The sequence below is a fragment of the Cryptomeria japonica genome, unplaced genomic scaffold, assembly GCF_030272615.1.
Source record: "Cryptomeria japonica unplaced genomic scaffold, Sugi_1.0 HiC_scaffold_289, whole genome shotgun sequence".
In the NCBI taxonomy this organism is placed as follows: Eukaryota; Viridiplantae; Streptophyta; class Pinopsida; order Cupressales; family Cupressaceae; genus Cryptomeria; species Cryptomeria japonica.
This window is the reverse complement of record NW_026729111.1, coordinates 96,680-121,804: the sequence shown is the minus strand read 5'-3', so window position 1 is coordinate 121,804 and position 25,125 is coordinate 96,680. Positions and strand designations below refer to the sequence as shown.

Genomic DNA, 25,125 nt, shown 5'->3' with positions numbered 1-25,125 from the left:
TTTTTTTCACTATCTTTCAAAACGGAAATTTTAAAATCTCATTTTTTTTTGCCTTTTTCTGGAAATTAGTGAAGGCAGCGCATCAAAGGTGCGCACCTCGCTGCCCACCACGGTGCGCAACGCCGGTGGGCACCCGGGAGTGCTTCGAAGTGTGCTCCAAGGTGCTGCGTGCACGTTGTCGGAGCCCGGTTTGCCCCGGGTGCGCACCTCGCGTGCACCTTCGTCGGGGTGGGCACCTTGGCTGGGTTTGCCCCGGCTGCGCTCCGAAGCGGGGTTATTGGAGCGCCGCCTCTTTTTTTGTCGGAGCGTTTGGTGGGGTTTCTCGCATTGGCTCTTCCGAGGCCCGGTTGCCACCCTGGCGCGCACGAAGTCGGAAGTAGGGTTAATTGCCCGGGTGCGCACCTTTGCCAGGGTGGGCACCTTACCTGGGCTGCGCACCAGGGCGGGCTCAAGATGGCACGCGCGTTCCGTTTTTTTCACTATCTTTCAAAACGGAAATTTTAAAATCTCCTTTTTTTTTTGCCTTTTCTGGAAATTAGTGAAGGCAGCGCATCAAAGGTGCGCACCTCGCTGCCCACCTTGGTGTGCTCTGAGGTGCGCACCCGGGAGCGCTACGAAGTGTGCTCCAAGGTGCGGCGTGCACGTTGTCGGAGCCCGGTTTGCCCCGGGTGCGCACCTCGCCTGCACCTTGGCCGGGGTGGGCACCTTGGCTGGGTTTGCCCAGGGTGCGCTCCGAAGCGGGGTTACTGGAGCGCCCCCTCTTTTTTTGTCAGAGCGTTTGGTGGGGTTTCTCGCATTGGCTCTTCCCAGGCCCGGTTGTTGGGTGCGCTCCCACCCTGGCGCGCGCGAAGTTGGAAGTTGGGTTAATTGCCCGGGCGCGCACCTTCGCCAGGGTGGGCACCTTGGTGCGCACACCTTGGCTGGGCTGCGCACCAGGGCGGGCTCAAGATGGCACCAGCATTCCCTTTTTCTCACTATCTTTCAAAACGGAAATTTTAAAATCTCGTTTTTTTTTTGCCTTTTATGGAAATTAGTGAAGGCATCGCATCAAAGGTGCGCACCTCGCTGCCCACCTTGGTGTGCTCCGAGGTGCCCACCACGGTGCGCAACGCCGGTGCGAACCCGGGAGCGCCCCGATGTGTGCTCCAAGGTGCGGCGTGCACGAAGTCGGACCCCGGTTTGCCCCGGGTGCGCACCTCGCGTGCACCTTGGTGCGCACACCTTGGCTGGGTTGCGCGGCCTGGTGGGCACCATGGTGCGCACCAAGGAGCGCTCCGAAGTGTGCTCCAAGGTGCGGCGTGCACGAAGTCGGAGCCCGGTTTGCCCCGGGTACGCACCTCGCGTGCACCTTCGCCGGGGTGGGCACCTCGGCTGGGTTGCGCGCCCTGGTGCGCACCAAGGAGCGCTCCGAAGTGTGCTCCAAGGTGCGGCGTGCACGAAGTCGGAGCCCGGTTTGCCCCGGGTGCGCACCTTCGCCGCGGTGCGCACCATGGCGTGCACGAAGTCGGAGCCCGGTTTGCCCCGGGTGCGCACCTCGCGTGCACCTTCGGCGGGGTTGCGCGCCCTGGTGGGCACCATGGTGCGCACCAAGGAGCGCTCCGAAGTGTGCTCCAAGGTGCGGCGTGCACGAAGTCGGAGCCCGGTTTGCCCCGGGTGCGCACCTCGCGTGCACCTTCGGCGGGGTTGCGCGCCCTGGTGGGCACCATGGTGCGCACCAAGGAGCGCTCCGAAGTGTGCTCCAAGGTGCGGCGTGCACGAAGTCGGAGCCCGGTTTGCCCCGGGTGCGCACCTCGCGTGCACCTTCGCCGCGGTGGGCACCATGGCGTGCACGAAGTCGGAGCCCGGTTTGCCCCGGGTGCGCACCTCGCGTGCACCTTCGCCGGGGTGGGCACCTCGGCTGGGTTGCGCGCCCTGGTGCGCACCAAGGAGCGCTCCGAAGTGTGCTCCAAGGTGCGGCGTGCACGAAGTCGGAGCCCGGTTTGCCCCGGGTGCGCACCTCGCGTGCACCTTCGCCAGGGTGGGCACCTCGGTGCGCACACCTTCTCAATGTTTTCTTGCCTTTTCTGGAAATTGGTGAAGGCAGCGCATCAAAGGTGCGCACCTCGGTGTGCTCCGAGGTGCGAACCCGAGAGCGCTCCGAGGTGCCCACGAAGTCGAAAGTCGGGTTAATTGCATTGTTTTCCCCGGGTGCGCTCCGAGGTGCGCAACATCGGCGCGCACCAAGGAGGGCTCCGAAGTGTGCTCCAAGGTGTGCACGATGGCGTGCACCTCTGGTGCGCACGATTCGGAGCTCGGTTTGACCGGGGTGCGCACACCTTGGCTGGGTTGCGCACCTTTTGTGCGCTCCAAGGTGCGCACGAAGTCGGAGCTCGGTTTGCCCCGGGTGCGCACCTTCGCCAGGGTGCGCACCTTGATGCGCACGCCTTGGCTGGGCTGCGCACCTTGGTGGGCGCCATGGTGCGCACCTTTCGTGCGCTCCAAGGTGCGCACGAAGTCGGAGCTCGGTTTGCCCCGGGTGCGCACCTTGGTGGGCGCCATGGTGCACTCCGAGGTGCCCAAGATTGGTGCGCACCAAGGAGCGCTCCGAAGTGCGCTCCAAGGTGCGCGCGAAGTCGAAAGTTGGGTTAATTGTCCGGTTTGCCTCGGGTGCGCACCTTGCGTGCACCTTCGCCAGGGTGGGCGCCTTGGTGCGCACACCTTGGCTGGGCTGCGCACACCTTGGCACCCGCGTTTCCTTCATTTTAAATTTTTTTTTTTTACAATCTCTCAAGTGGGAAATTCTATAATCTCAACTTTTTTTGCCTTTTCAGGAAACTTTTGAATGGAGCGCATCATTGGTGCGCTCCGAAGTGTGCTCCAAAGCTCTCTCCAGCTGCGTGCACCTGCCCCGGCCGCGCACCCGGCCCCGCCCAGCTTCGCTCACCTGTCCCGGGCGTCTGGTGCGGAACCTTAGAGTAAGAAACATCACCGTGCACCTTGGCCAACGTGCGCGACTCGACCGAGCGCGCACTGGCCGAGGTGCACACCGATTTCACCTGGGTGCGCGCGCAGCACCTCGGGCGCACCGGGGTGCGCGCACAACGCCCGGGTTGCACCGTGGCCTGTGTGCTCGGGGCGCCTCGGGTGCGCGCTCGGTGTCGCCCCCGCGCGCGCGGTAGTGCGGGCAGCGCACCCCGGCCCGGCCCGGCCCCGACGAGAACGCAAACGGGCAAAAGGTTTATTCAAATAGCATTGCGACGCCCGGCGAAAAACTAAAAAAGGGTGCAACACCGGGACTTCCCGGGAGGTCACCCATCCCAGTACTACTCCGGCCCAAGCGCGCTTAACTGCGGAGTTCTGATGGGATCCGGTGCACTAACGCTGGTATGATCGCACCCGTTATGAGCTTGTCGCAGTGTGTACTTAGCAAACCGCGACCCACGTGCGAATCCACCCCGGCCACCCACCCCCGTCGAGGTGCACACCCTCCCTCGCGAAGTGCGCCCCGTTCGCCAAGTGTGAGCCCTGCCCGGGTGCGCGCACCTTGCTAGGGCGTCGGGTGTGCACCCGGCCCGGCCTACGTGCGTGCACCTGGAGGGGGCGTCGTGTGCGTGCAGTGTCCCGTCTGCAACGCGGTGCCCACACACCACCTCGGGCGCAACGACCTGCGCTCACATGTGGGCCGAGTGCACCTTGGTGCATGTTCGGGGCGCCTCGGGTGCACGCTCGATCTTGCCCCGGTGCACCAAGGCGCTCGGTTTGCCCCGGGTGCGCACTTGGTGCAAGGTGGGCACCCAAAATAGGGATCAAGCACCAAAACACAAGTTTCGGGATGCAAAATGGGACCCAAGGACCACAAATGCGTTCCAAGACCCATGATGGGTCCACGAGAACAAAAATGTGTTCCGAGACTTAATAAACAAATATTGGGTTTTAGGAGAAGAAACATGCTCTGATGCCCAAAACGAGAATCGACCCCGAAAAGGCCACAGGCCAAAAGTGGGATGCGAGACAAAAAAAAATGGGACCCGAGGACCAAAATTGGGTTCCCAGGTCGAAGACAGGGCAACCGGACAAGAAACGACCTCTAAGGCTCGAAATGAGTCCCGACGACTAAAACTTGACAAGAAGCACCCATCAGGCACCCAACTCGACACCCATGGGATGCCGACCCACCCGGGCTTCCACCTAGCACACCTTGGCACCCACCCACCCTCGCACCCAACCTCGCACCCAACTTAGCACCTTTGAACCCACATTGGCACTCACCCTGACCCTGGCACCTTGGAACCCACATTGGCACTCACCTTGACCCTGGCACCCACCTTTGCACTCACCTTGGGACCCACCCTGGCTCCCACCTCGGCACCCACCCAGACACCCACCTTGGTTCCTTGGCACCCACCTTGGATCCTTGGCACCCACCCCGACACCCACCTTGGCACGCAACTTGGCTACTTGCCACCCACCTTGGCTCCTTGACGCCCACCCCGACAACCACCCCGTGACCTACCCTGGCTAGGGTTGGTGCACACCCACCCTGGTGCCCACCTTGGCACCCACCCTATGACCCACCTTGGCACGCACCTTAGTACCCACCCCGTTACCCACCCTAGGACCCACCCCGTGACCCACCTTGGCCAGGGTGGGTGCCTTGGTGCGCACAACTTGCCTGGGCTGCACACCAGGGCGGGCTCAAGATGGCACCCGCGTTCCGTTTTTTTCACTATCTTTCAAAACGGAAATTTTAAAATCTCATTTTTTTCTTTTTTTTGCCTTTTCTGGAAATTAGTGAAGGCAGCGCATCAAAGGTGCGCAATGCTGGTGCGAACCCGGGAGCGCTCCGATGTGTGCTCCAAGGTGCGGCGTGCACGAAGTCCGAGCCCGGTTTGCCCCGGGTGCGCACCTCGCGTGCACCTTCGCCGGGGTGAGCACCTTGGCTGGGTTGCGCGCCCTGGTGCGTACCAAGGAGCGCTCTGAAGTGTGCTCCAAGGTGCGGCGTGCACGAAGTCGGAGCCCGGTTTGCCCCGGGTGTGCACCTCGGGTGCGCACCTCGCGTGCACCTTCGCTGCGGTGGGCACCTTGGCTGGGTTGCGCGCCTTGGTGGGCACCATGCAGTGCACGAAGTCGGAGCCCGGTTTGCCCCGGGCGCGCACCTCCGCCAGGGTGGGCACCTTGGTGCGCACAACTTGCCTGGGCTGCGCATCAGGAAGGGCTCAAGATGGCACCCGCGTTCCGTTTTTTTCACTATCTTTCAGAACGGAAATTTTAAAATATCGTTTTTTTTTGCCTTTTCTGGAAATTAGTGAAGGCAGCGCATCAAAGGTGCGCAACGCTGGTGCGAACCTGGGAGCGCTCCGATGTGTGCTCCAAGGTGCGGCGTGCACGAAGTCGGAGCCCGGTTTGCCTCGGGTGCGCCCTGGTGGGCACCATGGTGCGCACCAAGGAGCGCTCCGAAGTGTGCTCCAAGGTGCGGCCTGCACGAAGTCGGAGCCCGGTTTGCCCCGGGTGTGCACCTCGGGTGGGCACCTTGGTGCGCATGCCTTGCCTGGGCTGCGCACCAGGGCGGGCTCAAGATGGCACCCGCGTTCCTTTTTTTTCACTATCTTTCAAAACGGAAATTTTAAAATCTCATTTTTTTTTGCCTTTTTCTGGAAATTAGTGAAGGCAGCGCATCAAAGGTGCGCACCTCGCTGCCCACCACGGTGCGCAACGCCGGTGGGCACCCGGGAGTGCTTCGAAGTGTGCTCCAAGGTGCTGCGTGCACGTTGTCGGAGCCCGGTTTGCCCCGGGTGCGCACCTCGCGTGCACCTTCGTCGGGGTGGGCACCTTGGCTTGGTTTGCCCCGGCTGCGCTCCGAAGCGGGGTTATTGGAGCGCCGCCTCTTTTTTTGTCGGAGCGTTTGGTGGGGTTTCTCGCATTGGCTCTTCCGAGGCCCGGTTGCCACCCTGGCGCGCACGAAGTCGGAAGTAGGGTTAATTGCCCGGGTGCGCACCTTTGCCAGGGTGGCACCTTACCTGGGCTGCGCACCAGGGCGGGCTCAAGATGGCACGCGCGTTCCGTTTTTTTCACTATCTTTCAAAACGGAAATTTTAAAATCTCCTTTTTTTTTTGCCTTTTCTGGAAATTAGTGAAGGCAGCGCATCAAAGGTGCGCACCTCGCTGCCCACCTTGGTGTGCTCTGAGGTGCGCACCCGGGAGCGCTACGAAGTGTGCTCCAAGGTGCGGCGTGCACGTTGTCGGAGCCCGGTTTGCCCCGGGTGCGCACCTCGCCTGCACCTTGGCCGGGGTGGGCACCTTGGCTGGGTTTGCCCAGGGTGCGCTCCGAAGCGGGGTTACTGGAGCGCCCCCTCTTTTTTTGTCAGAGAGTTTGGTGGGGTTTCTCGCATTGGCTCTTCCCAGGCCCGGTTGTTGGGTGCGCTCCCACCCTGGCGCGCGCGAAGTTGGAAGTTGGGTTAATTGCCCGGGCGCGCACCTTCGCCAGGGTGGGCACCTTGGTGCGCAAACCTTGGCTGGGCTGCGCACCAGGGCGGGCTCAAGATGGCACCAGCATTCCCTTTTTCTCACTATCTTTCAAAACGGAAATTTTAAAATCTCGTTTTTTTTTTGCCTTTTATGGAAATTAGTGAAGGCATCGCATCAAAGGTGCGCACCTCGCTGCCCACCTTGGTGTGCTCCGAGGTGCCCACCACGGTGCGCAACGTCGGTGCGAACCCGGGAGCGCCCCGATGTGTGCTCCAAGGTGCGGCGTGCACGAAGTCGGACCCCGGTTTGCCCCGGGTGCGCACCTCGCGTGCACCTTGGTGCGCACACCTTGGCTGGGTTGCGCGGCCTGGTGGGCACCATGGTGCGCACCAAGGAGCGCTCCGAAGTGTGCTCCAAGGTGCGGCGTGCACGAAGTCGGAGCCCGGTTTGCCCCGGGTGCGCACCTTCGCCGCGGTGGGCACCATGGCGTGCACGAAGTCGGAGCCCGGTTTGCCCCGGGTGCGCACCTCGCGTGCACCTTCGCCGGGGTGGGCACCTCGGCTGGGTTGCGCGCCCTGGTGCGCACCAAGGAGCGCTCTGAAGTGTGCTCCAAGGTGCGGCGTGCACGAAGTCGGAGCCCGGTTTGCCCCGGGTGTGCACCTCGCGTGCACCTTCGCTGCGGTGGGCACCTTGGCTGGGTTGCGCGCCTTGGTGGGCACCATGCAGTGCACGAAGTCGGAGCCCGGTTTGCCCCGGGCGCGCACCTCCGCCAGGGTGGGCACCTTGGTGCGCACAACTTGCCTGGGCTGCGCACCAGGAAGGGCTCAAGATGGCACCCGCGTTCCGTTTTTTTCACTATCTTTCAGAACGGAAATTTTAAAATATCGTTTTTTTTTGCCTTTTCTGGAAATTAGTGAAGGCAGCGCATCAAAGGTGCGCAACGCTGGTGCGAACCTGGGAGCGCTCCGATGTGTGCTCCAAGGTGCGGCGTGCACGAAGTCGGACCCCGGTTTGCCCCGGGTGCGCACCTCGCGTGCACCTTGGTGCGCACACCTTGGCTGGGTTGCGCGCCCTGGTGGGCACCATGGTGCGCACCAAGGAGCGCTCCGAAGTGTGCTCCAAGGTGCGGCGTGCACGAAGTCGGAGCCCGGTTTGCCCCGGGTGCGCACCTCGCGTGCACCTTCGCCGCGGTGGGCACCATGGCGTGCACGAAGTCGGAGCCCGGTTTGCCCCGGGTGCGCACCTCGCGTGCACCTTCGCCGGGGTGGGCACCTTAGTGTGCAGACCTTGGCTGGGTTGCGCGCCCTGGTGGGCACCATGGTGCGCACCAAGGAGCGCTCCGAAGTGTGCTCCAAGGTGCGGCCTGCACGAAGTCGGAGCCCGGTTTGCCCCGGGTGTGCACCTCGGGTGGGCACCTTGGTGCGCATGCCTTGCCTGGGCTGCGCACCAGGGCGGGCTCAAGATGGCACCCGCGTTCCTTTTTTTTCACTATCTTTCAAAACGGAAATTTTAAAATCTCATTTTTTTTTGCCTTTTTCTGGAAATTAGTGAAGGCAGCGCATCAAAGGTGCGCACCTCGCTGCCCACCACGGTGCGCAACGCCGGTGGGCACCCGGGAGTGCTTCGAAGTGTGCTCCAAGGTGCTGCGTGCACGTTGTCGGAGCCCGGTTTGCCCCGGGTGCGCACCTCGCGTGCACCTTCGTCGGGGTGGGCACCTTGGCTGGGTTTGCCCCGGCTGCGCTCCGAAGCGGGGTTATTGGAGCGCCGCCTCTTTTTTTGTCGGAGCGTTTGGTGGGGTTTCTCGCATTGGCTCTTCCGAGGCCCGGTTGCCACCCTGGCGCGCACGAAGTCGGAAGTAGGGTTAATTGCCCGGGTGCGCACCTTTGCCAGGGTGGGCACCTTACCTGGGCTGCGCACCAGGGCGGGCTCAAGATGGCACGCGCGTTCCGTTTTTTTCACTATCTTTCAAAACGGAAATTTTAAAATCTCCTTTTTTTTTTGCCTTTTCTGGAAATTAGTGAAGGCAGCGCATCAAAGGTGCGCACCTCGCTGCCCACCTTGGTGTGCTCTGAGGTGCGCACCCGGGAGCGCTACGAAGTGTGCTCCAAGGTGCGGCGTGCACGTTGTCGGAGCCCGGTTTGCCCCGGGTGCGCACCTCGCCTGCACCTTGGCCGGGGTGGGCACCTTGGCTGGGTTTGCCCAGGGTGCGCTCCGAAGCGGGGTTACTGGAGCGCCCCCTCTTTTTTTGTCAGAGCGTTTGGTGGGGTTTCTCGCATTGGCTCTTCCCAGGCCCGGTTGTTGGGTGCGCTCCCACCCTGGCGCGCGCGAAGTTGGAAGTTGGGTTAATTGCCCGGGCGCGCACCTTCGCCAGGGTGGGCACCTTGGTGCGCACACCTTGGCTGGGCTGCGCACCAGGGCGGGCTCAAGATGGCACCAGCATTCCCTTTTTCTCACTATCTTTCAAAACGGAAATTTTAAAATCTCGTTTTTTTTTTGCCTTTTATGGAAATTAGTGAAGGCATCGCATCAAAGGTGCGCACCTCGCTGCCCACCTTGGTGTGCTCCGAGGTGCCCACCACGGTGCGCAACGCCGGTGCGAACCCGGGAGCGCCCCGATGTGTGCTCCAAGGTGCGGCGTGCACGAAGTCGGACCCCGGTTTGCCCCGGGTGCGCACCTCGCGTGCACCTTGGTGCGCACACCTTGGCTGGGTTGCGCGGCCTGGTGGGCACCATGGTGCGCACCAAGGAGCGCTCCGAAGTGTGCTCCAAGGTGCGGCGTGCACGAAGTCGGAGCCCGGTTTGCCCCAGGTACGCACCTCGCGTGCACCTTCGCCGGGGTGGGCACCTCGGCTGGGTTGCGCGCCCTGGTGCGCACCAAGGAGCGCTCCGAAGTGTGCTCCAAGGTGCGGCGTGCACGAAGTCGGAGCCCGGTTTGCCCCGGGTGCGCACCTTCGCCGCGGTGCGCACCATGGCGTGCACGAAGTCGGAGCCCGGTTTGCCCCGGGTGCGCACCTCGCGTGCACCTTCGGCGGGGTTGCGCGCCCTGGTGGGCACCATGGTGCGCACCAAGGAGCGCTCCGAAGTGTGCTCCAAGGTGCGGCGTGCACGAAGTCGGAGCCCGGTTTGCCCCGGGTGCGCACCTCGCGTGCACCTTCGGCGGGGTTGCGCGCCCTGGTGGGCACCATGGTGCGCACCAAGGAGCGCTCCGAAGTGTGCTCCAAGGTGCGGCGTGCACGAAGTCGGAGCCCGGTTTGCCCCGGGTGCGCACCTCGCGTGCACCTTCGCCGCGGTGGGCACCATGGCGTGCACGAAGTCGGAGCCCGGTTTGCCCCGGGTGCGCACCTCGCGTGCACCTTCGCCGGGGTGGGCACCTCGGCTGGGTTGCGCGCCCTGGTGCGCACCAAGGAGCGCTCCGAAGTGTGCTCCAAGGTGCGGCGTGCACGAAGTCGGAGCCCGGTTTGCCCCGGGTGCGCACCTCGCGTGCACCTTCGCCAGGGTGGGCACCTCGGTGCGCACACCTTCTCAATGTTTTCTTGCCTTTTCTGGAAATTGGTGAAGGCAGCGCATCAAAGGTGCGCACCTCGGTGTGCTCCGAGGTGCGAACCCGAGAGCGCTCCGAGGTGCCCACGAAGTCGAAAGTCGGGTTAATTGCATTGTTTTCCCCGGGTGCGCTCCGAGGTGCGCAACATCGGCGCGCACCAAGGAGGGCTCCGAAGTGTGCTCCAAGGTGCGCACGATGGCGTGCACCTCTGGTGCGCACGATTCGGAGCTCGGTTTGACCGGGGTGCGCACACCTTGGCTGGGTTGCGCACCTTTTGTGCGCTCCAAGGTGCGCACGAAGTCGGAGCTCGGTTTGCCCCGGGTGCGCACCTTCGCCAGGGTGCGCACCTTGATGCGCACGCCTTGGCTGGGCTGCGCACCTTGGTGGGCGCCATGGTGCGCACCTTTCGTGCGCTCCAAGGTGCGCACGAAGTCGGAGCTCGGTTTGCCCCGGGTGCGCACCTTGGTGGGCGCCATGGTGCACTCCGAGGTGCCCAAGATTGGTGCGCACCAAGGAGCGCTCCGAAGTGCGCTCCAAGGTGCGCGCGAAGTCGAAAGTTGGGTTAATTGTCCGGTTTGCCTCGGGTGCGCACCTTGCGTGCACCTTCGCCAGGGTGGGCGCCTTGGTGCGCACACCTTGGCTGGGCTGCGCACACCTTGGCACCCGCGTTTCCTTCATTTTAAATTTTTTTTTTTTACAATCTCTCAAGTGGGAAATTCTATAATCTCAACTTTTTTTGCCTTTTCAGGAAACTTTTGAATGGAGCGCATCATTGGTGCGCTCCGAAGTGTGCTCCAAAGCTCTCTCCAGCTGCGTGCACCTGCCCCGGCCGCGCACCCGGCCCCGCCCAGCTTCGCTCACCTGTCCCGGGCGTCTGGTGCGGAACCTTAGAGTAAGAAACATCACCGTGCACCTTGGCCAACGTGCGCGACTCGACCGAGCGCGCACTGGCCGAGGTGCACACCGATTTCACCTGGGTGCGCGCGCAGCACCTCGGGCGCACCGGGGTGCGCGCACAACGCCCGGGTTGCACCGTGGCCTGTGTGCTCGGGGCGCCTCGGGTGCGCGCTCGGTGTCGCCCCCGCGCGCGCGGTAGTGCGGGCAGCGCACCCCGGCCCGGCCCGGCCCCGACGAGAACGCAAACGGGCAAAAGGTTTATTCAAATAGCATTGCGACGCCCGGCGAAAAACTAAAAAAGGGTGCAACACCGGGACTTCCCGGGAGGTCACCCATCCCAGTACTACTCCGGCCCAAGCGCGCTTAACTGCGGAGTTCTGATGGGATCCGGTGCACTAACGCTGGTATGATCGCACCCGTTATGAGCTTGTCGCAGTGTGTACTTAGCAAACCGCGACCCACGTGCGAATCCACCCCGGCCACCCACCCCCGTCGAGGTGCACACCCTCCCTCGCGAAGTGCGCCCCGTTCGCCAAGTGTGAGCCCTGCCCGGGTGCGCGCACCTTGCTAGGGCGTCGGGTGTGCACCCGGCCCGGCCTACGTGCGTGCACCTGGAGGGGGCGTCGTGTGCGTGCAGTGTCCCGTCTGCAACGCGGTGCCCACACACCACCTCGGGCGCAACGACCTGCGCTCACATGTGGGCCGAGTGCACCTTGGTGCATGTTCGGGGCGCCTCGGGTGCACGCTCGATCTTGCCCCGGTGCACCAAGGCGCTCGGTTTGCCCCGGGTGCGCACTTGGTGCAAGGTGGGCACCCAAAATAGGGATCAAGCACCAAAACACAAGTTTCGGGATGCAAAATGGGACCCAAGGACCACAAATGCGTTCCAAGACCCATGATGGGTCCACGAGAACAAAAATGTGTTCCGAGACTTAATAAACAAATATTGGGTTTTAGGAGAAGAAACATGCTCTGATGCCCAAAACGAGAATCGACCCCGAAAAGGCCACAGGCCAAAAGTGGGATGCGAGACAAAAAAAAATGGGACCCGAGGACCAAAATTGGGTTCCCAGGTCGAAGACAGGGCAACCGGACAAGAAACGACCTCTAAGGCTCGAAATGAGTCCCGACGACTAAAACTTGACAAGAAGCACCCATCAGGCACCCAACTCGACACCCATGGGATGCCGACCCACCCGGGCTTCCACCTAGCACACCTTGGCACCCACCCACCCTCGCACCCAACCTCGCACCCAACTTAGCACCTTTGAACCCACATTGGCACTCACCCTGACCCTGGCACCTTGGAACCCACATTGGCACTCACCTTGACCCTGGCACCCACCTTTGCACTCACCTTGGGACCCACCCTGGCTCCCACCTCGGCACCCACCCAGACACCCACCTTGGTTCCTTGGCACCCACCTTGGATCCTTGGCACCCACCCCGACACCCACCTTGGCACGCAACTTGGCTACTTGCCACCCACCTTGGCTCCTTGACGCCCACCCCGACAACCACCCCGTGACCTACCCTGGCTAGGGTTGGTGCACACCCACCCTGGTGCCCACCTTGGCACCCACCCTATGACCCACCTTGGCACGCACCTTAGTACCCACCCCGTTACCCACCCTAGGACCCACCCCGTGACCCACCTTGGCCAGGGTGGGTGCCTTGGTGCGCACAACTTGCCTGGGCTGCACACCAGGGCGGGCTCAAGATGGCACCCGCGTTCCGTTTTTTTCACTATCTTTCAAAACGGAAATTTTAAAATCTCATTTTTTTCTTTTTTTTGCCTTTTCTGGAAATTAGTGAAGGCAGCGCATCAAAGGTGCGCAATGCTGGTGCGAACCCGGGAGCGCTCCGATGTGTGCTCCAAGGTGCGGCGTGCACGAAGTCGGAGCCCGGTTTGCCCCGGGTGCGCACCTCGCGTGCACCTTCGCCGGGGTGGGCACCTTAGTGTGCAGACCTTGGCTGGGTTGCGCGCCCTGGTGGGCACCATGGTGCGCACCAAGGAGCGCTCCGAAGTGTGCTCCAAGGTGCGGCCTGCACGAAGTCGGAGCCCGGTTTGCCCCGGGTGTGCACCTCGGGTGGGCACCTTGGTGCGCATGCCTTGCCTGGGCTGCGCACCAGGGCGGGCTCAAGATGGCACCCGCGTTCCTTTTTTTTCACTATCTTTCAAAACGGAAATTTTAAAATCTCATTTTTTTTTGCCTTTTTCTGGAAATTAGTGAAGGCAGCGCATCAAAGGTGCGCACCTCGCTGCCCACCACGGTGCGCAACGCCGGTGGGCACCCGGGAGTGCTTCGAAGTGTGCTCCAAGGTGCTGCGTGCACGTTGTCGGAGCCCGGTTTGCCCCGGGTGCGCACCTCGCGTGCACCTTCGTCGGGGTGGGCACCTTGGCTGGGTTTGCCCCGGCTGCGCTCCGAAGCGGGGTTATTGGAGCGCCGCCTCTTTTTTTGTCGGAGCGTTTGGTGGGGTTTCTCGCATTGGCTCTTCCGAGGCCCGGTTGCCACCCTGGCGCGCACGAAGTCGGAAGTAGGGTTAATTGCCCGGGTGCGCACCTTTGCCAGGGTGGGCACCTTACCTGGGCTGCGCACCAGGGCGGGCTCAAGATGGCACGCGCGTTCCGTTTTTTTCACTATCTTTCAAAACGGAAATTTTAAAATCTCCTTTTTTTTTTGCCTTTTCTGGAAATTAGTGAAGGCAGCGCATCAAAGGTGCGCACCTCGCTGCCCACCTTGGTGTGCTCTGAGGTGCGCACCCGGGAGCGCTACGAAGTGTGCTCCAAGGTGCGGCGTGCACGTTGTCGGAGCCCGGTTTGCCCCGGGTGCGCACCTCGCCTGCACCTTGGCCGGGGTGGGCACCTTGGCTGGGTTTGCCCAGGGTGCGCTCCGAAGCGGGGTTACTGGAGCGCCCCCTCTTTTTTTGTCAGAGCGTTTGGTGGGGTTTCTCGCATTGGCTCTTCCCAGGCCCGGTTGTTGGGTGCGCTCCCACCCTGGCGCGCGCGAAGTTGGAAGTTGGGTTAATTGCCCGGGCGCGCACCTTCGCCAGGGTGGGCACCTTGGTGCGCACACCTTGGCTGGGCTGCGCACCAGGGCGGGCTCAAGATGGCACCAGCATTCCCTTTTTCTCACTATCTTTCAAAACGGAAATTTTAAAATCTCGTTTTTTTTTTGCCTTTTATGGAAATTAGTGAAGGCATCGCATCAAAGGTGCGCACCTCGCTGCCCACCTTGGTGTGCTCCGAGGTGCCCACCACGGTGCGCAACGCCGGTGCGAACCCGGGAGCGCCCCGATGTGTGCTCCAAGGTGCGGCGTGCACGAAGTCGGACCCCGGTTTGCCCCGGGTGCGCACCTCGCGTGCACCTTGGTGCGCACACCTTGGCTGGGTTGCGCGGCCTGGTGGGCACCATGGTGCGCACCAAGGAGCGCTCCGAAGTGTGCTCCAAGGTGCGGCGTGCACGAAGTCGGAGCCCGGTTTGCCCCGGGTACGCACCTCGCGTGCACCTTCGCCGGGGTGGGCACCTCGGCTGGGTTGCGCGCCCTGGTGCGCACCAAGGAGCGCTCCGAAGTGTGCTCCAAGGTGCGGCGTGCACGAAGTCGGAGCCCGGTTTGCCCCGGGTGCGCACCTTCGCCGCGGTGCGCACCATGGCGTGCACGAAGTCGGAGCCCGGTTTGCCCCGGGTGCGCACCTCGCGTGCACCTTCGGCGGGGTTGCGCGCCCTGGTGGGCACCATGGTGCGCACCAAGGAGCGCTCCGAAGTGTGCTCCAAGGTGCGGCGTGCACGAAGTCGGAGCCCGGTTTGCCCCGGGTGCGCACCTCGCGTGCACCTTCGGCGGGGTTGCGCGCCCTGGTGGGCACCATGGTGCGCACCAAGGAGCGCTCCGAAGTGTGCTCCAAGGTGCGGCGTGCACGAAGTCGGAGCCCGGTTTGCCCCGGGTGCGCACCTCGCGTGCACCTTCGCCGCGGTGGGCACCATGGCGTGCACGAAGTCGGAGCCCGGTTTGCCCCGGGTGCGCACCTCGCGTGCACCTTCGCCGGGGTGGGCACCTCGGCTGGGTTGCGCGCCCTGGTGCGCACCAAGGAGCGCTCCGAAGTGTGCTCCAAGGTGCGGCGTGCACGAAGTCGGAGCCCGGTTTGCCCCGGGTGCGCACCTCGCGTGCACCTTCGCCAGGGTGGGCACCTCGGTGCGCACACCTTCTCAATGTTTTCTTGCCTTTTCTGGAAATTGGTGAAGGCAGCGCATCAAAGGTGCGCACCTCGGTGTGCTCCGAGGTGCGAACCCGAGAGCGCTCCGAGGTGCCCACGAAGTCGAAAGTCGGGTTAATTGCATTGTTTTCCCCGGGTGCGCTCCGAGGTGCGCAACATCGGCGCGCACCAAGGAGGGCTCCGAAGTGTGCTCCAAGGTGTGCACGATGGCGTGCACCTCTGGTGCGCACGATTCGGAGCTCGGTTTGACCGGGGTGCGCACACCTTGGCTGGGTTGCGCACCTTTTGTGCGCTCCAAGGTGCGCACGAAGTCGGAGCTCGGTTTGCCCCGGGTGCGCACCTTCGCCAGGGTGCGCACCTTGATGCGCACGCCTTGGCTGGGCTGCGCACCTTGGTGGGCGCCATGGTGCGCACCTTTCGTGCGCTCCAAGGTGCGCACGAAGTCGGAGCTCGGTTTGCCCCGGGTGCACACCTTGGTGGGCGCCATGGTGCACTCCGAGGTGCCCAAGATTGGTGCGCACCAAGGAGCGCTCCGAAGTGCGCTCCAAGGTGCGCGCGAAGTCGAAAGTTGGGTTAATTGTCCGGTTTGCCTCGGGTGCGCACCTTGCGTGCACCTTCGCCAGGGTGGGCGCCTTGGTGCGCACACCTTGGCTGGGCTGCGCACACCTTGGCACCCGCGTTTCCTTCATTTTAAATTTTTTTTTTTTACAATCTCTCAAGTGGGAAATTCTATAATCTCAACTTTTTTTGCCTTTTCAGGAAACTTTTGAATGGAGCGCATCATTGGTGCGCTCCGAAGTGTGCTCCAAAGCTCTCTCCAGCTGCGTGCACCTGCCCCGGCCGCGCACCCGGCCCCGCCCAGCTTCGCTCACCTGTCCCGGGCGTCTGGTGCGGAACCTTAGAGTAAGAAACATCACCGTGCACCTTGGCCAACGTGCGCGACTCGACCGAGCGCGCACTGGCCGAGGTGCACACCGATTTCACCTGGGTGCGCGCGCAGCACCTCGGGCGCACCGGGGTGCGCGCACAACGCCCGGGTTGCACCGTGGCCTGTGTGCTCGGGGCGCCTCGGGTGCGCGCTCGGTGTCGCCCCCGCGCGCGCGGTAGTGCGGGCAGCGCACCCCGGCCCGGCCCGGCCCCGACGAGAACGCAAACGGGCAAAAGGTTTATTCAAATAGCATTGCGACGCCCGGCGAAAAACTAAAAAAGGGTGCAACACCGGGACTTCCCGGGAGGTCACCCATCCCAGTACTACTCCGGCCCAAGCGCGCTTAACTGCGGAGTTCTGATGGGATCCGGTGCACTAACGCTGGTATGATCGCACCCGTTATGAGCTTGTCGCAGTGTGTACTTAGCAAACCGCGACCCACGTGCGAATCCACCCCGGCCACCCACCCCCGTCGAGGTGCACACCCTCCCTCGCGAAGTGCGCCCCGTTCGCCAAGTGTGAGCCCTGCCCGGGTGCGCGCACCTTGCTAGGGCGTCGGGTGTGCACCCGGCCCGGCCTACGTGCGTGCACCTGGAGGGGGCGTCGTGTGCGTGCAGTGTCCCGTCTGCAACGCGGTGCCCACACACCACCTCGGGCGCAACGACCTGCGCTCACATGTGGGCCGAGTGCACCTTGGTGCATGTTCGGGGCGCCTCGGGTGCACGCTCGATCTTGCCCCGGTGCACCAAGGCGCTCGGTTTGCCCCGGGTGCGCACTTGGTGCAAGGTGGGCACCCAAAATAGGGATCAAGCACCAAAACACAAGTTTCGGGATGCAAAATGGGACCCAAGGACCACAAATGCGTTCCAAGACCCATGATGGGTCCACGAGAACAAAAATGTGTTCCGAGACTTAATAAACAAATATTGGGTTTTAGGAGAAGAAACATGCTCTGATGCCCAAAACGAGAATCGACCCCGAAAAGGCCACAGGCCAAAAGTGGGATGCGAGACAAAAAAAAATGGGACCCGAGGACCAAAATTGGGTTCCCAGGTCGAAGACAGGGCAACCGGACAAGAAACGACCTCTAAGGCTCGAAATGAGTCCCGACGACTAAAACTTGACAAGAAGCACCCATCAGGCACCCAACTCGACACCCATGGGATGCCGACCCACCCGGGCTTCCACCTAGCACACCTTGGCACCCACCCACCCTCGCACCCAACCTCGCACCCAACTTAGCACCTTTGAACCCACATTGGCACTCACCCTGACCCTGGCACCTTGGAACCCACATTGGCACTCACCTTGACCCTGGCACCCACCTTTGCACTCACCTTGGGACCCACCCTGGCTCCCACCTCGGCACCCACCCAGACACCCACCTTGGTTCCTTGGCACCCACCTTGGATCCTTGGCACCCACCCCGACACCCACCTTGGCACGCAACTTGGCTACTTGCCACCCACCTTGGCTCCTTGACGCCCACCCCGACAACCACCCCGTGACCTACCCTGGCTAGGGTTGGTGCACACCCACCCTGGTGCCCACCTTGGCACCCACCCTATGACCCACCTTGGCACGCACCTTAGTACCCACCCCGTTACCCACCCTAGGACCCACCCCGTGACCCACCTTGGCCAGGGTGGGTGCCTTGGTGCGCACAACTTGCCTGGGCTGCACACCAGGGCGGGCTCAAGATGGCACCCGCGTTCCGTTTTTTTCACTATCTTTCAAAACGGAAATTTTAAAATCTCATTTTTTTCTTTTTTTTGCCTTTTCTGGAAATTAGTGAAGGCAGCGCATCAAAGGTGCGCAATGCTGGTGCGAACCCGGGAGCGCTCCGATGTGTGCTCCAAGGTGCGGCGTGCACGAAGTCCGAGCCCGGTTTGCCCCGGGTGCGCACCTCGCGTGCACCTTCGCCGGGGTGAGCACCTTGGCTGGGTTGCGCGCCCTGGTGCGTACCAAGGAGCGCTCTGAAGTGTGCTCCAAGGTGCGGCGTGCACGAAGTCGGAGCCCGGTTTGCCCCGGGTGTGCACCTCGGGTGCGCACCTCGCGTGCACCTTCGCTGCGGTGGGCACCTTGGCTGGGTTGCGCGCCTTGGTGGGCACCATGCAGTGCACGAAGTCGGAGCCCGGTTTGCCCCGGGCGCGCACCTCCGCCAGGGTGGGCACCTTGGTGCGCACAACTTGCCTGGGCTGCGCATCAGGAAGGGCTCAAGATGGCACCCGCGTTCCGTTTTTTTCACTATCTTTCAGAACGGAAATTTTAAAATATCGTTTTTTTTTGCCTTTTCTGGAAATTAGTGAAGGCAGCGCATCAAAGGTGCGCAACGCTGGTGCGAACCTGGGAGCGCTCCGATGTGTGCTCCAAGGTGCGGCGTGCACGAAGTCGGAGCCCGGTTTGCCTCGGGTGCGCCCTGGTGGGCACCATGGTGCGCACCAAGGAGCGCTCCGAAGTGTGCTCCAAGGTGCGGCCTGCACGAAGTCGGAGCCCGGTTTGCCCCGGGTGTGCACCTCGGGTGGGCACCTTGGTGCGCATGCCTTGCCTGGGCTGCGCACCAGGGCGGGCTCAAGATGGCACCCGCGTTCCTTTTTTTTCACTATCTTTCAAAACGGAAATTTTAAAATCTCATTTTTTTTTGCCTTTTTCTGGAAATTAGTGAAGGCAGCGCATCAAAGGTGCGCACCTCGCTGCCCACCACGGTGCGCAACGCCGGTGGGCACCCGGGAGTGCTTCGAAGTGTGCTCCAAGGTGCTGCGTGCACGTTGTCGGAGCCCGGTTTGCCCCGGGTGCGCACCTCGCGTGCACCTTCGTCGGGGTGGGCACCTTGGCTTGGTTTGCCCCGGCTGCGCTCCGAAGCGGGGTTATTGGAGCGCCGCCTCTTTTTTTGTCGGAGCGTTTGGTGGGGTTTCTCGCATTGGCTCTTCCGAGGCCCGGTTGCCACCCTGGCGCGCACGAAGTCGGAAGTAGGGTTAATTGCCCGGGTGCGCACCTTTGCCAGGGTGGCACCTTACCTGGGCTGCGCACCAGGGCGGGCTCAAGATGGCACGCGCGTTCCGTTTTTTTCACTATCTTTCAAAACGGAAATTTTAAAATCTCCTTTTTTTTTTGCCTTTTCTGGAAATTAGTGAAGGCAGCGCATCAAAGGTGCGCACCTCGCTGCCCACCTTGGTGTGCTCTGAGGTGCGCACCCGGGAGCGCTACGAAGTGTGCTCCAAGGTGCGGCGTGCACGTTGTCGGAGCCCGGTTTGCCCCGGGTGCGCACCTCGCCTGCACCTTGGCCGGGGTGGGCACCTTGGCTGGGTTTGCCCAGGGTGCGCTCCGAAGCGGGGTTACTGGAGCGCCCCCTCTTTTTTTGTCAGAGAGTTTGGTGGGGTTTCTCGCATTGGCTCTTCCCAGGCCCGGTTGTTGGGTGCGCTCCCACCCTGGCGCGCGCGAAGTTGGAAGTTGGGTTAATTGCCCGGGCGCGCACCTTCGCCAGGGTGGGCACCTTGGTGCGCAAACCTTGGCTGGGCTGCGCACCAGGGCGGGCTCAAGATGGCACCAGCATTCCCTTTTTCTCACTATCTTTCAAAACGGAAATTTTAAAATCTCGTTTTTTTTTTGCCTTTTATGGAAATTAGTGAAGGCATCGCATCAAAGGTGCGCACCTCGCTGCCCACCTTGGTGTGCTCCGAGGTGCCCACCACGGTGCGCAACGCCGGTGCGAACCCGGGAGCGCCCCGATGTGTGCTCCAAGGTGCGGCGTGCACGAAGTCGGACCCCGGTTTGCCCCGGGTGCGCACCTCGCGTGCACCTTGGTGCGCACACCTTGGCTGGGTTGCGCGGCCTGGTGGGCACCATGGTGCGCACCAAGGAGCGCTCCGAAGTGTGCTCCAAGGTGCGGCGTGCACGAAGTCGGAGCCCGGTTTGCCCCGGGTGCGCACCTTCGCCGCGGTGGGCACCATGGCGTGCACGAAGTCGGAGCCCGGTTTGCCCCGGGTGCGCACCTCGCGTGCACCTTCGCCGGGGTGGGCACCTCGGCTGGGTTGCGCGCCCTGGTGCGCACCAAGGAGCGCTCTGAAGTGTGCTCCAAGGTGCGGCGTGCACGAAGTCGGAGCCCGGTTTGCCCCGGGTGTGCACCTCGCGTGCACCTTCGCTGCGGTGGGCACCTTGGCTGGGTTGCGCGCCTTGGTGGGCACCATGCAGTGCACGAAGTCGGAGCCCGGTTTGCCCCGGGCGCGCACCTCCGCCAGGGTGGGCACCTTGGTGCGCACAACTTGCCTGGGCTGCGCACCAGGAAGGGCTCAAGATGGCACCCGCGTTCCGTTTTTTTCACTATCTTTCAGAACGGAAATTTTAAAATATCGTTTTTTTTTGCCTTTTCTGGAAATTAGTGAAGGCAGCGCATCAAAGGTGCGCAACGCTGGTGCGAACCTGGGAGCGCTCCGATGTGTGCTCCAAGGTGCGGCGTGCACGAAGTCGGACCCCGGTTTGCCCCGGGTGCGCACCTCGCGTGCACCTTGGTGCGCACACCTTGGCTGGGTTGCGCGCCCTGGTGGGCACCATGGTGCGCACCAAGGAGCGCTCCGAAGTGTGCTCCAAGGTGCGGCGTGCACGAAGTCGGAGCCCGGTTTGCCCCGGGTGCGCACCTCGCGTGCACCTTCGCCGCGGTGGGCACCATGGCGTGCACGAAGTCGGAGCCCGGTTTGCCCCGGGTGCGCACCTCGCGTGCACCTTCGCCGGGGTGGGCACCTTAGTGTGCAGACCTTGGCTGGGTTGCGCGCCCTGGTGGGCACCATGGTGCGCACCAAGGAGCGCTCCGAAGTGTGCTCCAAGGTGCGGCCTGCACGAAGTCGGAGCCCGGTTTGCCCCGGGTGTGCACCTCGGGTGGGCACCTTGGTGCGCATGCCTTGCCTGGGCTGCGCACCAGGGCGGGCTCAAGATGGCACCCGCGTTCCTTTTTTTTCACTATCTTTCAAAACGGAAATTTTAAAATCTCATTTTTTTTTGCCTTTTTCTGGAAATTAGTGAAGGCAGCGCATCAAAGGTGCGCACCTCGCTGCCCACCACGGTGCGCAACGCCGGTGGGCACCCGGGAGTGCTTCGAAGTGTGCTCCAAGGTGCTGCGTGCACGTTGTCGGAGCCCGGTTTGCCCCGGGTGCGCACCTCGCGTGCACCTTCGTCGGGGTGGGCACCTTGGCTGGGTTTGCCCCGGCTGCGCTCCGAAGCGGGGTTATTGGAGCGCCGCCTCTTTTTTTGTCGGAGCGTTTGGTGGGGTTTCTCGCATTGGCTCTTCCGAGGCCCGGTTGCCACCCTGGCGCGCACGAAGTCGGAAGTAGGGTTAATTGCCCGGGTGCGCACCTTTGCCAGGGTGGGCACCTTACCTGGGCTGCGCACCAGGGCGGGCTCAAGATGGCACGCGCGTTCCGTTTTTTTCACTATCTTTCAAAACGGAAATTTTAAAATCTCCTTTTTTTTTTGCCTTTTCTGGAAATTAGTGAAGGCAGCGCATCAAAGGTGCGCACCTCGCTGCCCACCTTGGTGTGCTCTGAGGTGCGCACCCGGGAGCGCTACGAAGTGTGCTCCAAGGTGCGGCGTGCACGTTGTCGGAGCCCGGTTTGCCCCGGGTGCGCACCTCGCCTGCACCTTGGCCGGGGTGGGCACCTTGGCTGGGTTTGCCCAGGGTGCGCTCCGAAGCGGGGTTACTGGAGCGCCCCCTCTTTTTTTGTCAGAGCGTTTGGTGGGGTTTCTCGCATTGGCTCTTCCCAGGCCCGGTTGTTGGGTGCGCTCCCACCCTGGCGCGCGCGAAGTTGGAAGTTGGGTTAATTGCCCGGGCGCGCACCTTCGCCAGGGTGGGCACCTTGGTGCGCACACCTTGGCTGGGCTGCGCACCAGGGCGGGCTCAAGATGGCACCAGCATTCCCTTTTTCTCACTATCTTTCAAAACGGAAATTTTAAAATCTCGTTTTTTTTTTGCCTTTTATGGAAATTAGTGAAGGCATCGCATCAAAGGTGCGCACCTCGCTGCCCACCTTGGTGTGCTCCGAGGTGCCCACCACGGTGCGCAACGCCGGTGCGAACCCGGGAGCGCCCCGATGTGTGCTCCAAGGTGCGGCGTGCACGAAGTCGGACCCCGGTTTGCCCCGGGTGCGCACCTCGCGTGCACCTTGGTGCGCACACCTTGGCTGGGTTGCGCGGCCTGGTGGGCACCATGGTGCGCACCAAGGAGCGCTCCGAAGTGTGCTCCAAGGTGCGGCGTGCACGAAGTCGGAGCCCGGTTTGCCCCGGGTACGCACCTCGCGTGCACCTTCGCCGGGGTGGGCACCTCGGCTGGGTTGCGCGCCCTGGTGCGCACCAAGGAGCGCTCCGAAGTGTGCTCCAAGGTGCGGCGTGCACGAAGTCGGAGCCCGGTTTGCCCCGGGTGCGCACCTTCGCCGCGGTGCGCACCATGGCGTGCACGAAGTCGGAGCCCGGTTTGCCCCGGGTGCGCACCTCGCGTGCACCTTCGGCGGGGTTGCGCGCCCTGGTGGGCACCATGGTGCGCACCAAGGAGCGCTCCGAAGTGTGCTCCAAGGTGCGGCGTGCACGAAGTCGGAGCCCGGTTTGCCCCGGGTGCGCACCTCGCGTGCACCTTCGGCGGGGTTGCGCGCCCTGGTGGGCACCATGGTGCGCACCAAGGAGCGCTCCGAAGTGTGCTCCAAGGTGCGGCGTGCACGAAGTCGGAGCCCGGTTTGCCCCGGGTGCGCACCTCGCGTGCACCTTCGCCGCGGTGGGCACCATGGCGTGCACGAAGTCGGAGCCCGGTTTGCCCCGGGTGCGCACCTCGCGTGCACCTTCGCCGGGGTGGGCACCTCGGCTGAGTTGCGCGCCCTGGTGCGCACCAAGGAGCGCTCCGAAGTGTGCTCCAAGGTGCGGCGTGCACGAAGTCGGAGCCCGGTTTGCCCCGGGTGCGCACCTCGCGTGCACCTTCGCCAGGGTGGGCACCTCGGTGCGCACACCTTCTCAATGTTTTCTTGCCTTTTCTGGAAATTGGTGAAGGCAGCGCATCAAAGGTGCGCACCTCGGTGTGCTCCGAGGTGCGAACCCGAGAGCGCTCCGAGGTGCCCACGAAGTCGAAAGTCGGGTTAATTGCATTGTTTTCCCCGGGTGCGCTCCGAGGTGCGCAACATCGGCGCGCACCAAGGAGGGCTCCGAAGTGTGCTCCAAGGTGCGCACGATGGCGTGCACCTCTGGTGCGCACGATTCGGAGCTCGGTTTGACCGGGGTGCGCACACCTTGGCTGGGTTGCGCACCTTTTGTGCGCTCCAAGGTGCGCACGAAGTCGGAGCTCGGTTTGCCCCAGGTGCGCACCTTCGCCAGGGTGCGCACCTTGATGCGCACGCCTTGGCTGGGCTGCGCACCTTGGTGGGCGCCATGGTGCGCACCTTTCGTGCGCTCCAAGGTGCGCACGAAGTCGGAGCTCGGTTTGCCCCGGGTGCGCACCTTGGTGGGCGCCATGGTGCACTCCGAGGTGCCCAAGATTGGTGCGCACCAAGGAGCGCTCCGAAGTGCGCTCCAAGGTGCGCGCGAAGTCGAAAGTTGGGTTAATTGTCCGGTTTGCCTCGGGTGCGCACCTTGCGTGCACCTTCGCCAGGGTGGGCGCCTTGGTGCGCACACCTTGGCTGGGCTGCGCACACCTTGGCACCCGCGTTTCCTTCATTTTAAATTTTTTTTTTTTACAATCTCTCAAGTGGGAAATTCTATAATCTCAACTTTTTTTGCCTTTTCAGGAAACTTTTGAATGGAGCGCATCATTGGTGCGCTCCGAAGTGTGCTCCAAAGCTCTCTCCAGCTGCGTGCACCTGCCCCGGCCGCGCACCCGGCCCCGCCCAGCTTCGCTCACCTGTCCCGGGCGTCTGGTGCGGAACCTTAGAGTAAGAAACATCACCGTGCACCTTGGCCAACGTGCGCGACTCGACCGAGCGCGCACTGGCCGAGGTGCACACCGATTTCACCTGGGTGCGCGCGCAGCACCTCGGGCGCACCGGGGTGCGCGCACAACGCCCGGGTTGCACCGTGGCCTGTGTGCTCGGGGCGCCTCGGGTGCGCGCTCGGTGTCGCCCCCGCGCGCGCGGTAGTGCGGGCAGCGCACCCCGGCCCGGCCCGGCCCCGACGAGAACGCAAACGGGCAAAAGGTTTATTCAAATAGCATTGCGACGCCCGGCGAAAAACTAAAAAAGGGTGCAACACCGGGACTTCCCGGGAGGTCACCCATCCCAGTACTACTCCGGCCCAAGCGCGCTTAACTGCAGAGTTCTGATGGGATCCGGTGCACTAACGCTGGTATGATCGCACCCGTTATGAGCTTGTCGCAGTGTGTACTTAGCAAACCGCGACCCACGTGCGAATCCACCCCGGCCACCCACCCCCGTCGAGGTGCACACCCTCCCTCGCGAAGTGCGCCCCGTTCGCCAAGTGTGAGCCCTGCCCGGGTGCGCGCACCTTGCTAGGGCGTCGGGTGTGCACCCGGCCCGGCCTACGTGCGTGCACCTGGAGGGGGCGTCGTGTGCGTGCAGTGTCCCGTCTGCAACGCGGTGCCCACACACCACCTCGGGCGCAACGACCTGCGCTCACATGTGGGCCGAGTGCACCTTGGTGCATGTTCGGGGCGCCTCGGGTGCACGCTCGATCTTGCCCCGGTGCACCAAGGCGCTCGGTTTGCCCCGGGTGCGCACTTGGTGCAAGGTGGGCACCCAAAATAGGGATCAAGCACCAAAACACAAGTTTCGGGATGCAAAATGGGACCCAAGGACCACAAATGCGTTCCAAGACCCATGATGGGTCCACGAGAACAAAAATGTGTTCCGAGACTTAATAAACAAATATTGGGTTTTAGGAGAAGAAACATGCTCTGATGCCCAAAACGAGAATCGACCCCGAAAAGGCCACAGGCCAAAAGTGGGATGCGAGACAAAAAAAAATGGGACCCGAGGACCAAAATTGGGTTCCCAGGTCGAAGACAGGGCAACCGGACAAGAAACGACCTCTAAGGCTCGAAATGAGTCCCGACGACTAAAACTTGACAAGAAGCACCCATCAGGCACCCAACTCGACACCCATGGGATGCCGACCCACCCG

General features: G+C 62.8%; 4 non-coding genes across 4 annotated transcripts; all 4 read right to left on the bottom strand.

Moving 5' to 3' along the window:
* Positions 1-3,258: 3,258 nt before the first annotated feature.
* Positions 3,259-3,377, bottom strand: LOC131870108 (5S ribosomal RNA). Its single transcript, XR_009368458.1, has one exon. It is a non-coding gene; the product is annotated as a 5S ribosomal RNA (ribosomal RNA).
* Positions 3,378-11,181: 7,804 nt separating this feature from the next.
* Positions 11,182-11,300, bottom strand: LOC131870107 (5S ribosomal RNA). Its single transcript, XR_009368457.1, has one exon. It is a non-coding gene; the product is annotated as a 5S ribosomal RNA (ribosomal RNA).
* Positions 11,301-16,302: 5,002 nt separating this feature from the next.
* On the bottom strand, positions 16,303-16,421 carry LOC131870106 (5S ribosomal RNA). Its single transcript, XR_009368456.1, has one exon. It is a non-coding gene; the product is annotated as a 5S ribosomal RNA (ribosomal RNA).
* Positions 16,422-24,225: 7,804 nt separating this feature from the next.
* Positions 24,226-24,344, bottom strand: LOC131870115 (5S ribosomal RNA). The gene has a single exon (XR_009368465.1). It is a non-coding gene; the product is annotated as a 5S ribosomal RNA (ribosomal RNA).
* Between the last annotated feature and the right edge of the window lie 781 nt (positions 24,345-25,125).